The sequence below is a fragment of the Pinus tabuliformis genome, chromosome X (genome assembly GCF_031772625.1).
Source record: "Pinus tabuliformis cultivar Carrire ecotype Pingquan chromosome X, CPIR1, whole genome shotgun sequence".
Classification (NCBI taxonomy): domain Eukaryota; kingdom Viridiplantae; phylum Streptophyta; class Pinopsida; order Pinales; family Pinaceae; genus Pinus; species Pinus tabuliformis.
Genome location: NC_142308.1, coordinates 485,729,716 through 485,744,692, shown reverse-complemented (window position 1 = coordinate 485,744,692; position 14,977 = coordinate 485,729,716). Strand labels below are relative to the sequence as shown.

The 14,977-nt window shown below is 36.5% G+C and overlaps 1 protein-coding gene across 1 annotated transcript in view; it reads right to left on the bottom strand.

Annotated features, from left to right (window-relative positions):
- The window catches only part of LOC149140790 (synaptotagmin-5-like), a 156,051-nt gene that overhangs the window by 132,909 nt on the left and 8,165 nt on the right, over nt 1-14,977 (bottom strand). The window lies entirely within an intron of this gene.

Genomic DNA, 14,977 nt, shown 5'->3' with positions numbered 1-14,977 from the left:
CATCCCAAGAAAATCTCCTTCCGCATTGAATGGCGCTTGAGCCAGACTTAACCTCCCGATGGCTTCACCCTCCGTCACAGTAAATGCCTCAGCGTGCTGATATATGGTGGCTCGTCCGGGCTAACAGCTGCCCATGTGACGAGCCACCTGCCGCTCATATGTCAAAGACACCCGTATCCGGGGAATGAGTTGAGAGTTATTATGATAATATTCATTATAAATTAAAATATATGTAACACTTATTATGAATATTAATAATTGTTTTATTCTTATTATTAATAAAATATTAAATTTAAGATTTGAGATTAAAAAAATAATAATAAAAAATAATTTAATAAAGGAAAATCAAATTTTTAAAACTTAAGATTAATCAAGTTAAAGGTTTATTTTGAGTTGAGAATTATTAGGATAAAGTTTTAAGAGAAAGTTATTGCTAAATTCAATAACAATGAGAGTTGGTTAAAAGAAATCAATTATAATATAAGTTTAAACACTTTACATTAATAAGTCCAAAACATAGAAACCAATTATAATATAAGGTTAAACAATTTACATTAATAAGTCCAAAACATATTTAGAATACACCCAGTTGTGTTAAAACTATTTTTGCTAGAATGGAATAGAGTTGTGCTAAATTTACATTTTTAAGTTCATGATATTATTCTTCTAACAAGGCATTTTTCTAATTTTGATAAACAACTAAAAAGTTTTATTATAAGGGGAATATATTAATTAACATTAACAAAATAAAAGTTATGACAATAATTATCACCTAAATTAATTTTATGTATGACAATAACAACTTAATTAATTTTACCTTCATCACAATCTTAATTGGAACTAACACATTGGGAAAATTACTCATAGAGGATGGAAAGCATTTTTTAATGGTAAGAACAAATGTTAATAAATGGAATTTTGGCTTTGGGAAAAAAATGAAATTTCTCTTTAAAACTTCCTCACCACCCTTGTCTTCTTGTATAGATGTGAAATTTGGTAGTGCAACATACCTAGATAATCTTGGAGGAAGATCGAAGTGTTTAATAATTTATAATATTAAAATTAAAATGAATATACCATATATAGTCTTTTTCATAAAAGTTGGTTCTTCACTTGTTAAGATTATAGTTGTGACTAGGTACTTAATGTATAGGCACAATATAACTAACATGAAAGGCAAACTATTTTTTAACTAAACCATTGGGGAATAAGGAAAGTCATTCCACAAAACATTCTTATCATTAAAAATATCACCGCATATAAATTAAAGAATAAATTGTGATGTAATGAAGAAAAAAATGCTAATAGAAAATTACCATATTAATCTAAAAGATTAAAATATATATATATTTAGTTGAAAAATGAGCATTGACATTCCTAAAATAAGAATAAACTCTAATGAGCTTTGTGGAAAAATAAGATATTGGGAAAATCCTAAAATGGAAGTGAGAATACAATTTATCATCTTTATAATACTAAGAAGTGAAGAGTAAAACACACTTTATTTTAAAAATCTTATATATATTTACATTAAAACATAATTTTCTAAGTAACATTATTATTTTTTCTTAAATATTTATTTAAAAAAATAAAATAAAAAATTGAAAATCCAAAAAAAACTTTTTCTATATAAATAGAATGTTAAAACAAGTAAATTAATTCCTTACAATTTTTTTTAATCTAATAAACTAAAATTAGTTTAGTTAAACAATAACAATAAACAATTATAATTATATATATATATATATATATATATATATATATATATATATATATATATATATATAAAAGTTGAATTATGTATTACTTTCAAATTTCAAATTACATCGCTGATATATCATGATAACTATATATCAAAAGGATAAATTGGTCTCAATCCACCACAAGGGAAACTAGATTTATTGGCCAATAGCAAATTACACAGAGTAATAAGAAAAAGAAATTATTGTCTATCATAGCGGTGTCTTATCAGAAACCAACTACTAGAAAACATACAAAAATAACAAAACATCAAACTCAATACTCTGATGATGTCAGATGGGCAGGGTCCCTTACACTTGTTCCAGTTGATGCAAAAGGTTTGGATTCACATTGGAGATGACTCTCCAGGTGGGCCAAGCATGCATCCAACCTCTCCAGACCATAACTCTAGTGACGTTGTATCCTCCAAAGATTGTGTAAGAATGAAATTATATCATTCCTATCTTCATGTTTTTCCTTTAGAACTTGCCCTAACAGGGTCTTCAACTACTAATGCAAGGTGATAGAGTGCATGTATTGGTTCCTTCTTTCCCTAATATGGCCAAGTTTAGCAAGCCAATTGAAGACCTCCACCACAATTTTTGTATATGAGTAGGCCTAGTGATCATGGTTAACATTTATCTCAAGCTAATGAATATCCTCCTGAATGGTTGGAGAGGTCACTGAGTGATAAAGCATTGTCACTTCTTGGGCCTGGGACTGAGCGCACGGGCGGCCTTGCTAGCCACACCCACTAGTCCCTTTGTGGTTTCACATCCTTTGTCTAAGCATTACAACCAAAAATGGAAGAAATAAAACACAACAACTGGGACCACCAACAACTCTCCGAGGAAAAATCCAAGCAACCAATGTCCTGTCAATTGCAAAGAGGCAAGAAAAATTCATGTAGAGGCGCCAAGTTCCCCCCAAAGTCGCAAAAGAGTATAAAATAACAGACGTTAAAAGACTCAACCCAGTCTAGACCCTAAGCAACCAAACAACAACATGAGGAAGGACCCTTATCCAAGCCAGGCCAAGGGGTAGAAGAGCAGAGAAACAAAGCCACAACACGCCCATCAAGGAATGGGCAGGACCGGGCTTAGGATTTGACGCAAGAGCCACCAATAGAACACAAGCTAGGCGCCACGGTTAACAGGAGAGCAATGAGGCAATAACAAGAGGTACAAAATAAGTTACAAAATAAGTTACCCAACCCCTGACGAGTAAAAAATAAGGAAAATCAAAGAATAGGAAGGGGGTCATTACCCATCCAATGGTACATAGGAAGACCAAAGTTGACAAAAACCATGACTGAGGCGGTTGAGTGAAGGCGTTGATGCAATCCACAAAGCCAATCTGAAACCTCCACATTGTCCCCCATTCGCAGTTCCTTTACCATACTAGGCACAAATACAATGTTCCCATTCATCGCCTCAGATGGCCAACATTCACTCTCAAATTCTGGGAGCAAGTAAAATAGAAGACCAACCTAGGTCACTGCCTTTACTTATTTATAGGCAAGCGACCTGCTCGTTGGGAAAAAATGAATTTCACTCCATATTCCAGCCTCACAAATCACAAATTCAAGTGTCTTAGAGAAGGGCAGAGGGAAATTTACTCTCACCATCGGTGGACCTACGCTCCCATTGGAACATAAATTACCAATTGTACTTAAGATCATCACAAGCCAAGGTGCATTAAGAAGAAAGATTGGGTAGCCATGGGAGAATAAATCTCAAATGCAACCTGCATGGGAGGGGTAGGCCACGCCACCCCCCCCCCCCCGCCCCCCCTCTTAATTACAGTGGGAGGTGGCAAGGTGACGGGTGCCCATCCCAACCCCTTCTGACAAATGTCCCATCACCCCAATGGAAGAGAAATCATAAAATATAATAACAAAACATCATAAATATATTTTAAAAAGAAAAAAATAAATCATAAAATATAATACTATTTTTTGTTGCACAAGTTTCTAAACAAGGGAATGTGGATGTGGATACGAGTATTTTGAATCGCTAAAAGTTTCGCCCAATACAAAACATTGAGTTGGGAAAAAAATTATATATATATATATATATATATATATATATATATATATATATATATATGTATATATATATATATATGATAGATTTTAAATATTATTTTATTCTGAGGCTAATATAAGATAATTATTTCCTAATGTGTACTTATATTATAGTATAATAAACATACTATCTAAATATGTGAAATTCTACTTTCAATATTAATAAGTATCAATTTTAAAATATATTCAGTTGTGTTAAGAACCAGCATAGATCCATCTTAATACTCAATAAATTTTAAAATAGAATAAATCTATAACAATAATAAGCAATATTAAGATTGCATTAAGAGATGCTCTCCAACCTAGTATGGAAGAGATGTTGTAATGTTCTATCCTATCCTGTTATGTAAACATTTTGACTTGGTCAAATTACATAAAAATTAAAATAAATAATTAAAATAAAATTGAGGTAAAATAGCCCACGAGGCATAAAATGGATGGTGATGGGGTGTATCGTTCAGGCACTCTGTGATGTGAAGGTCACATGTTCGAAAATCTATGAGCAAAAAATTCAACCATGTTAAGGGCTAGTGTGGCTAGGCCAAGTGTGATCCTTCGGTGATTGTGACGGCTTAGATGCCACTTGTGTTGAAAATAGTAGCAAGAAAGGTCTTCTTGACTTGTGCCTTAGTCAAGAAAGACCTCGCTCAATCTTCCTTTAGCATGCATGAGTTCCTAGAAATTAGGACGAGTCATGGAGTAGTTAATTCATGCGTAGGAGTTGAAGGCTCAATTTTGTTTGTCTCCAAGTGCGAGTTATATTTGGAAAGGGACGAGTTAGAGAGCTTCAAGTTCTATTTGAGGCAAGAAGAGTTGAAGAGTCAATTCAACTTAGTTAACAAGTCGAACTCAACTCGTATTCCAAATTTACACTTGCTAGATTTAGCATGATCGAAAAGCTTATAAGGAGGACGAAGGCACATCATTGTACATTATTTTTTAGCACGAGTTTTCGCATGAGAGAAGGTTGTGAGAAGAGTGTATCTAGGAGCATCCTATACAAAAATTTGAGGCAAACAATTTTCTTGCAGAAGAGCGCTAGAATTTAGGGAGAAATTCCTAAATAATATGGGTTGTCTAGCGCTTAGAAATAAGAGCCAGACAGCAGAAGGATTTAGGAGTTGGGTCAAGGTTTCTTGCAAGTAGGTTTTAGCTGTATTAGTAATGAGAATGAGCCTGTTCTCTAGTGAAACAGATTGCCTTGTAATGAATTATATTTGCTCAATTTTATCAATAAAATTCTACAGCTAGTAGAGGGGTTTTCCTGGTTGGGTTCCCTAGACAGATATTGTGTTGGATTGTGTGTGACTGTGTTTCTTTATCTCTGTGTATTCTTTTATTTCAAGTTGCTTATTCATTCTAGAGAAATTTTGTGTCTTTGTGCAATGAATTAGTTTCATATTCATTCATTTAAGTAGTTACAGGATTTCAAGGAAAACCTACATGGTATCAAAGCAAGGAACAACATAAAGACTAGCACACAGTGATCAAGTTTTGGAGAACAAAGATCAAATAGTAGTTCCTTGGATAGGCAGGACAGTGTACCAAGCACTGAGATTTGACCATTGTTTAGAGGGAACCTCTAACTTTGTCTCTTGGAAATAGAAGATCATGATAGTATTGGAGGATAGTGGGGTAGGAGAGTATTTCAAGAACGTTGTACCTCCACCTCAAGATCCCCAACAGTTGGCCCAACATACTAAGAATGATGTCAAGGCCAACAAGATTATTCTAGAAGAGGTCAACTTTTGACATGTTAAAAGTTATTTTAAATCTATATCAAAGTTACCAGGAAGCTTGCTCTTAAGGAGAAGCTAAGGAGTATCCAGATGAGACCAAGAGAGCCCATTGTCACATATCTTACGAAGTTCACTCAAGTTCGAGATGAGGTAGATGGTGTGAGTGTCACTATACCTGAGCATGACCTTGTCAATTTTTCCTTACTAGGACTTCACAAGTCTTGGTATGGGTTCCAAGATGATGTCAGTGGCGGAGAGAACTTTCCAAGTTGGGAAAGGTTATGGATTAACTATGTTCAGGAGGAGATCCGGAGAGGAACCCAAGATGGTAGATCAACAAAGACCGAGGATGAGGAGAATTTTGCTCTTGCAGATAAGGCCAATGGAAAGAAAGGCAAAGGGAAGGTCGAGTCTAGTCAGAAGGGCGAGAACAAGAAGAAGGATCTAAGTAAGATCAAGTGCTTCCATTGCCATGAGTTTGGGCACTATGCTACTAAGTGTCCAAATCAAAATAAGAGGTCCATTGAGCATCATGCAGTTGTATCAGCTGAGGTAGATAGGTTTGCTTCTTAGTTTGAGAAAGATTTCTCATTGATAGCTTGCATGACAAGCTCAATAGGAACTAACACGTGGTATATTGATTATGGAGCCTCCTTCCACATGACCGGGAATAGGGAGTATTTTAGCCAGTTGAACGAGAAGGACATGCAGTTTCAGATTGATCTAGGAGATGATGGCAAGTGCGCATCTAGGGGAGTTGGTACTATCAACTTTGAGATGGAGATAGGGAGCACTCTCCATCTCAGAGATGTCCTCTATGTTCTAGGGCTAAAGAAGAGCTTTGTTTCAGTAGCTACCCTTGAGGATAAGGGATATGATGTCATCTTCAACAAAGGTAAGGCATACCTCAAGCACTTACCTTTTGGAGAAATGAAGCAGATAAGTGTGAGGGTGAAGAACTTTTACAGGTTGTAGGTTGAGACATGTGTAGCCTTGAGCAGTGAGGTAGGTGGTGAGAAGAGTAGAGTTGTTGGAGAAATTTGGCACAGGCACATGGGACACTTGCATCATGGGGCACTAAAGATTCTTCAACAGATAGCCACAAGATTAGCAACATGCAATTTTGATCAACATGATGTGTGCAAGGGGTGCACACTTAGCAAGTATGCCAAGACTTCTTTTTAGGACTGAGACAACAGAGCCAAAGGGATTTTGGAGCTAGTGCATTCAGATGTATGTGGCCCTTCTCTTCTCCATCTCTTATGAGACACAGGTATTATGTTACTTTCATTGATGATTATTCTCAGAAAACTTGGATATTTTTTATGAAGAAGAAAGATGAGGTCTTAACCAAGTTCATGGAGTTTAAGGCCTTGGTAAAAAACTAAACCAGGAAGAAGATCAAGGCAGTGAGGAGTGACAATGGTGGAGAATATGTATCAAAGGCCTTCAAGGAGTTGTGTGCGAAAGAGAGCATTACGAGAGAGCTAATAACACCCCATAACCCTAAGCAGAATGGGTTGGTTGAGAGAAAGAACCACAATATTGTTGGAGCGGCCAAGGCCATGTTGCATGATCAGGGATTGTCTATGTTCTTGTGGGTAGAGGCATGCAACACTACAGTGTTTCTATAGAATAGGAGTCCACACAGGGTTCTTGGATGAGTTACACCAAAGAGGGCTTTCACAGGAAAGAAGCCTGATGTTTCACACTTTCGTATCTTTGGCACAAAAGCTTACTGCCATGTGTCCAAAAATAGCAAGAAGAAGTTAAAGCCCACAGAAGAAAAAGGTATTTTCGTGGGATATAGTGAGAAAACACAGGCATACAAGGTGTATCTACCAGGACTCAAGAAGATAGTTTTCAGGTGAGTTGTGAGGTTTGAGGAGTCCAAATCTCTGAGGGAGTCCTTAGAGTGAGAGCAGGTTGGAGTACCTGAGATGGAGGAGCTACTTGCTCCCAAGGAGGAGCCTCATCCAGGATCACAAATTGAGTCTCAACTAAGTGGTAAGAGGCCTACATAGCAGGATGCAAAGCAAGATTATGAGGATAAGAGACCAAGACGAGAGAAAACAATTACTCAATTATAGACTCCTAACACAGGGAGGAAGAAAGCCACGTGGGCCAAGAAGTTGATTTAGGAGGCCTAAAAGCAAGTTGAAGCTCCTAGCACCATGTTTAGGTAGAATAAGTAGCCACAAAGGTACACAAGATATATGGCACTAATGAAAGAGGTGGTGGACATTGAGCCTTCTAGTTATAAGGAGGCGACTTCTCAGTATGTTGGCAGGATGCCATGGTGGAGGAATATTCCTCCATCATGAAGAACGATGTTTGTGAGATTATATGCCATGACTTGAGGGAAAATCAGTGGTTGGCTCACGTTGGATGTACAAGGTGAACCATGGAGTAGATGGGATGTGGAGAAGTACAAGGGAAGGTTTGTGGCCAAGAGCTTCTCACATATTGAGGGCGGAGACTATGATGAGACCTTTGCCCCTGTAGCATGGTATTCATCCATCAGGACTATTTTGGCACTTGCAGCAAAAATGGGGTGGACAATCCACCATATGGAAGTGAAGATAACATTCCTCAATGGAGTGGTTGAGGAGGAGATTTAGATGGAGCAGCCAGAGAGGTTTGAGCAGTTCAGCATTGACACACATGTGTTAAGGATGAAGAGAGCTCTTTATGGGTTCAAAGTAGGCTCCAAGAGCATGGTAGACTCGTATTGAAAACTACCTTAGAGGATTGGGCTTCATTGAGAGTGAGGCAGATGCTAACATGTTACACCATGATTGGAGAGCTTTCGCTCATTCTAGTGCTCTATGCTAACAACCTTATATTAACTAGAGCTGACAACCTGATCTAGGATTGCAAGGAGGACCTTGCAAGGGAGTTTGAGATGAAGGATATGAGGCTTATGCACTATTTCCTTGGCTTGGAGGTTTGGCAAGGTGATGGAGAGGTCTTCATGGGTCAGGGGAAGTATACTATAGAGATTCTCCAGAGATTTCATATGCATGATTGCAAGCCCATGGCCACACCTCTAGTCACAAACTGGAGCAAAGCAGGTGCTAGTAGAGCAAAGTGAGTGGATGCTACTGTATACATGTAGCTCATTAGATCATTGATGTACTTGGTCAAAACACAACATGATATTTGTTTTGCAGTTAACCTGCTGAGTCAATTCATGATGGAGCCGACCAAATTTCATTGGGTTGCTACGAAACATGTTTTGAGGTATCTTAGAGGCACATCGGATTATAGATTGTGGTAAAGAAGGGTTAATGGAGTGAGGCTTGAGGGCTTCACAGATGCAAATTGGGTAGGGTGCTCCACATATCATAAGAGTACTTCAGGTGGTGTCTTCAACATTGGGTCAACAGTGGTTTCCTGGTACAATAGCAAGCAAAGATTAGTTACACTCAGTTCAGCAAAGGCCAAGTACATGGTTGCCATTTTGACAGCATGCGAGGCTATTTGGATGAGGAAGTTACTTGTGGGACTTTTCAAACAGAGGATGAAGCCTACTATGATACACTGTGATAATCAAAGTCGCATCAAGCTCTCCGAGAACCCAATGTTTCATGATTGCTCAAAGCATATCAAGATGATATATCATCACCTCAGAGATTGTGTACAGAAAGGGATAGTGAAGCTACCATACATTCCAACATAGGAGTAGACAATATATATCTTGACCAAGGCATTGGCAAGAAGCGGTTTTATTCATTTCAGAGAAAAATTGGGAGTTGTACAAAACCCCTTCCTTGCTAAGAGGGAGTGTTGAAAATAGTAGCAAGAAAGGTCTTCTTGACTTGTGCCTTAGTCAAGAAAGAGCTCACTCAATCTTCCTTTAGAATGCATGAGTTCCTAGAAATTAAGACAAATCATGGAGCAGTTAACTCATGGGAAGGAGTTGGAGGCTTAGTTTTGTTTGTCTCCAAGTGCGAGTTATATTTGGAAAGGGATGAGTTAGAGAGCTTCAAGTTCTATTTGAGGCAGGACAAGTTCAAGAGTTTGTTCGACTCAATTAAGAAGTAGAACTCAACTCGTATTCCCAATTTACACTTGTTGGGGTTAGCATGATCGAAAAGCTTATAAGGAGGGTGAAGGCACATCATTGTACATTATTGTTGAACACGAGTTTGTGTGAGAGCTAGTTGTGAGAAGAACGTATTTAGGAGCATCTTATATGCATATTTGAGGAAAACAATTTTCTTATAGAAGTGCGATAGGATTTAGGGAGAAAGTCCTAAATAATAGGGGTTGTCCAGCGCTAAGAAATAAGAGCCAGACGATGCAAGAATTTAGGAGTTGGGTTGAGGTTTCTTCCAAGCAAGTTCCAGCTAAGTATTAGCAGTGAGAATGAGCTTGTTCTCTAGTGAAACAGATTGCCTTGTAACAAATTATATTTGCTCAATTCTGTCAATAAAATTCTACAACTAGCAGAGGGTTTTCCCAGTTGGGTTCCCTAGAAAAAAATTATATTAAATTGTGTGTGATTGTGTTTCTTCATCTCGACGTATTCTTTTATTTCCATTTCTTATTCATTGTAGAGAAATCATGTGTCTTGGTACAACGAATTAGTTTCAGATTTGTACATTCAAGCAGTTACAGGATTTCAAGGAAAATATACACCTGGGTCGTGGTTTCTCAATCCAAATGTTAAGTGTGCAGTCATCTTAGGACTCACAGAACTTAAAAAGAAAAAGAAAAAACAAGGTAAAATAGTAAATTTACCATTGGCGGTTTTTGGGTTCTAGGTTTTAACAAACAGTGGTTTCGCCAATGGTATTTTTATGTAAGAAGAAATATTATATATATGAGTGTGTGTGTGTGTTTTCTTTTTTATTTTGTTTTTCTCTACCAGCCTAGATCCATCTTAACTCCGGATCTACCAAGCTTTGAGAGGGATCAAATCTCTTCAGGTGCAAAGCTCTTTTAAATTGAAAATAAATTTAATCCTTCTCGAAGCTTAGTAGATCGAAAGTCAAGATGGATCTAGGCTAGTTTAACTTTTAAATCATATATTTTATTAATATATATATATATATATATATATATATATATATATTTTTGGTAGGTAAGCAGCCAAGGGGGATTTGAACCAGTGACCCATCGCAAGGAGTGCCTTAACAGTGCACCCATTCACCGTCAATCCAAAGCCCCGTGGGCTACATTTTATTCATATATTATTCATTAGGTGTAAGTCAATTTCTTTGTGTACAATTTAGCCCCTATCATGTTTTAAGGTCAAATTTCAAGGGAGGGGTTGAGGGTAGTCATGGGAGTCAATTATGGGAGTTACACTATCTCAAGGGATGTTCCAACCTTGACTTAGTCTTACAAAATTCTAATGACATCCCATTGTAACACAAATTATTCTTTTATCCAATATATAAGTCAGTCCCAATCCAAGCTCAATTATTGCACCAAGAGGCACTCTCCAAACTAGTGTGGTAGAGATGTTGTAACGTAATGTAATGTCCTGTAAACATTTTTACTTGGTCAAAATAAAATAAAAATAACCCTACATTAAACATTTTTACTTCGTTAAAATAAAATAAAAATGACCCTACTTTAAACTAAAATAATAAGGTAAACTTGACTTGGTTAAGTTATAGATGGTGTTTGAGCTTTAGGTTTATGAGAACACTTGGTATTGACCCATGGCATTGTTGTGGGATATAGCCTATTTAGAGGAGGAAATTAAACCAGCTTAGATCCATCTTAACGTCAGATCTACAAAACGTTGAGAGGGATCAAATCTCTTGAGATGTAAATGTCTTTTAGATAAAAAAGAAAATTAGTCCATCTCGACGCTGAATAGATCCAAAGTTAAAGTAAATCTAAATTAATATATATATATATAATATACCATCAGATAAGCATTACATAAGCATTACGATTTATGTCGAATGCCGAATCCATTAGAAAACTATACATGTCATGTCACCGTTTCTATGGGAATATTTTCAAAAGCTTCGTCTCTATCCATTAAAAGCAACATTGCATATTGTTGGCCACCACATGTACAGGGTAAATTAACTTATGTGCTTCTGTCAATAAAATGACTGTTAGTCTCTATCCACTAAAAGCAACATTGCATATTGCTGGCCACCACATGTACAGGTTAAATTAACTTATGTGCTTCTGGCAATAAAATGATTGTTCATGTCTAGCGCTTAATGAAACATTTTCCCAAGTATTCCTTTGGGAACTTGCCACGTGGTTAATATTAAAATGATTGTTTATGTCTAGCGCTGAATGAAATATTTTCCCAAGTATTCCTTTGGGAACTTGCCACGTGGTTAATATTGGATAATTAAATCAACTTCTTGTCGTTGACATATACAAAAGTAGAGTGCAAGTTTTCATTTCTTTGTAAAATTTGCCACGTTGTTAACATTTGATTATTAATAATTTTAATAAGATTTATTGAAAGGTTAAAGTGAGCCTCAGACCAAGAAATTACGTGAGAGGTTGCATTAATTTGAATGAATAGGTGATTAAATTTAATAAATTTTCAAAAAGAAGACATTTGCAAAAGAAAATCGGTAAGTTGAGGTTGGGTTAGAAGGTTATCAAAAGAAATTAAAAGATGTTATAGTGAAATTAATAAAAAAAAATTATGCAGGTGATTAAGGAAGAATTAGTTGTTGTAATATTAAATTAATGAATGAAAATATAATATTTTTTATGAATAAAATATAGTAAAATTATGTTTTAGAAAGAGGTTAAATTTAATAGTGAAAAGATAAGTATTATTAGGTAAGATTCAACTTTAGTGAGGATTATTTAACTTTCAAATTATGGGATAATTTAAAGGAGTAGTTACAGAGACTATATTAAGGGTCTTGTAGCATGTGCACACATAAGCGGATTAAAGTCCACTCCCATGTCTTTTTTTAGTTCATAAAGTCAACTCTAACGAGTGTCATTGGATTTTGAGGGTTTCATTTTTTTAAGGTGGTCAAGGCTCAAAACTTAAATGAGGCACCAAAAATTCTAGCCATGTTTAAGGTTGGTGTGGGTCTAAATCACAGTTTCCTAACCCATAAGCTAATCCCGCAAACTGCAAACATACTTAAGAAAAAAAGTTAAATAATAACAATACATCATCACCATGGTTGTGGGGGACAATGCTTTTGAGCTCAACATTCCCCCATTCTTTGGTATGCACCCAGTGTTCAATATTTCCACCATTGCTAGACACGTCAAACATTGCAGAACAACTAATACCAATAGAGTTCAACCCAGATTGCATGGAACAAGTCGCAACTAATCGGATTATGGACACACAGATCACGACCACTCACCAACAAAAGATCCAAATATATCGGGTTGTCAAAGCTAGTTAATTCTTACACAAGGCAAGTGGGTCACCAAGGACCAAGTTTAGCAGAAGTTTCCCCATCTCATGGAGGCACTCAACACAATGGGGACCATTGTTTCCGGGGGGGGGCGATTGATCCAGGTGCATATTAGTGGCCACCAGCCTATTCCACTTGGACCCCCAACATTGTTTCTTTCAGTTTCCTTAATTGTAGCACAATTTACTATTTTTGGCAATTTTCAAGTCGTGAACTTCCGGAGCTGTTTTGAGGCCCTAAACGATGTTTTTTTTGGAAAACAGACAACCCGTGGTTTGTGGCAGGGGTTTGTATTCGAAAATTGTAGTCCTCAGATAGATCTTTCTAACGAGGTATCTATGCATCAAACCACGAGGGCTTCACTGGGGGAGCAATACCATATCACGTGCATTCATCTTGGGGGATATATATCGAGGAAAAAATGACATAATACATATAATAGGGGGTAAAAGGGTTTTTATATTGGCAGGTATAAAAAATGCGGCTGAAAGTTAAGGAAAAAATATAAAGGGGTATAAAAAAATGTTAATGAAGAAATAAATACCTACAATATCTAGTGAAAGTAGGAGTTTTTTAAATTGGGATGGTGTATTGGTAGAGGGTTATAATGTGATTTTTAGAGGTATTTTCCAATATGTAGTCAAATTAAGGGTATTGTTTATAATGTGATTTTTAGAAATATTTTCCAATATGTAGTCAAATTAAGGGTATTGTTTAGTATGTCATGAACGCACGTGATATGTCAGAGGTTCATTGAGTGAAGCCCCCGTGCATCAAACGAAGATTGTATGCCAAAGTTATGTTAGAAAATCGGAAAGGCAGAATTTTTTTTTGCTTATTGATAATTACTTGTGATTTCTTTGAGTGCTTATTATCTTTCTTATGTTCTTCTTTTATCTTAATTCATCAAGTAATTACCAAAACCAAAACACGAATATCAAGGACACCAGATGTAGGCACTCAGCCAGAGCTAAAATCCCTATGTAGGGGAAAACCCATTCAAGAACTCTTCCTTCAGTAAGTCAAAATGAGATAGACCAAGACCTTAGACCTATAGACCTTCCTCCTCCACCAAGTCAGCCTTCCAATGAGATACAACAACCTTCAATAGTCTCTTCTTGTCCAGCAGCTACAACCCAACATCAACCCAAAAATTTTGGCCCCAACTTCACCAACATCTTTAGAATTTTGGCTTCTCAGAAACTGCAAAATTTCGGCCCCTAGCAGCAATCCAAAACTTCGCACGTGTGAGATAAGAGAGAGAAAGTTTGGCTTCTTTAGCAAGATGTTGGTCTCCTTCTTCTTTACTAGACTTTTCCTCTTCTTCTCTTAAATTCACACTTTTTCTTAGCCCAAAAAATGTAGATCGAACTTGTTGAGTGAGTGTGACAAATGAGGTCAAGTTGTTGCCTTTATATAGGATTTTATGCCCCTCTGCTTAGGCCAACTTGTCCAGTTTGAGGCCAACTTGGTGGAGGAGGCTTAATTGACCTATTTTACAATAAAATAAATTTCTTCTTTGACAAATAAATCCCAAGAAGGGTTCTTTATATTATGACATGAACAAGGACACATGAGATAAACCCTAGAAGCCTGCAATGGAGGCTTTGACCTATAAACAAATGACCCAAGCATGAAATCCATGTTTTAATAAGTCAAATTCTTTAATAATAAAATTTGTTTTTCTTTCTTTTGATAAGTAGATTACATCATGAATCAAATACAATTATGAAGACCGACACTAGTTACATTCTTCAACACTCCCTCTTAACTAGGGAGGTATTCATAATTACATTTATATAGAGGTACATGGAAGATCTTCAAAATGAACTACGAAGAGTTCCAATACACTCAGTGTTGCGGACTAGAAACCTAACCGGGGTACTATATCCGGGTGGGACTAAGATGGACTCAAGCTTTTAGCCAGTCTAGGTATCATCAGGCTTACTTACTAACCATCAAACCAGGGATCTAGATGTGTATCTAAGGTCATAGCTCCAAGACCAATGCAACACTCCCTCTTTGGGATCTAG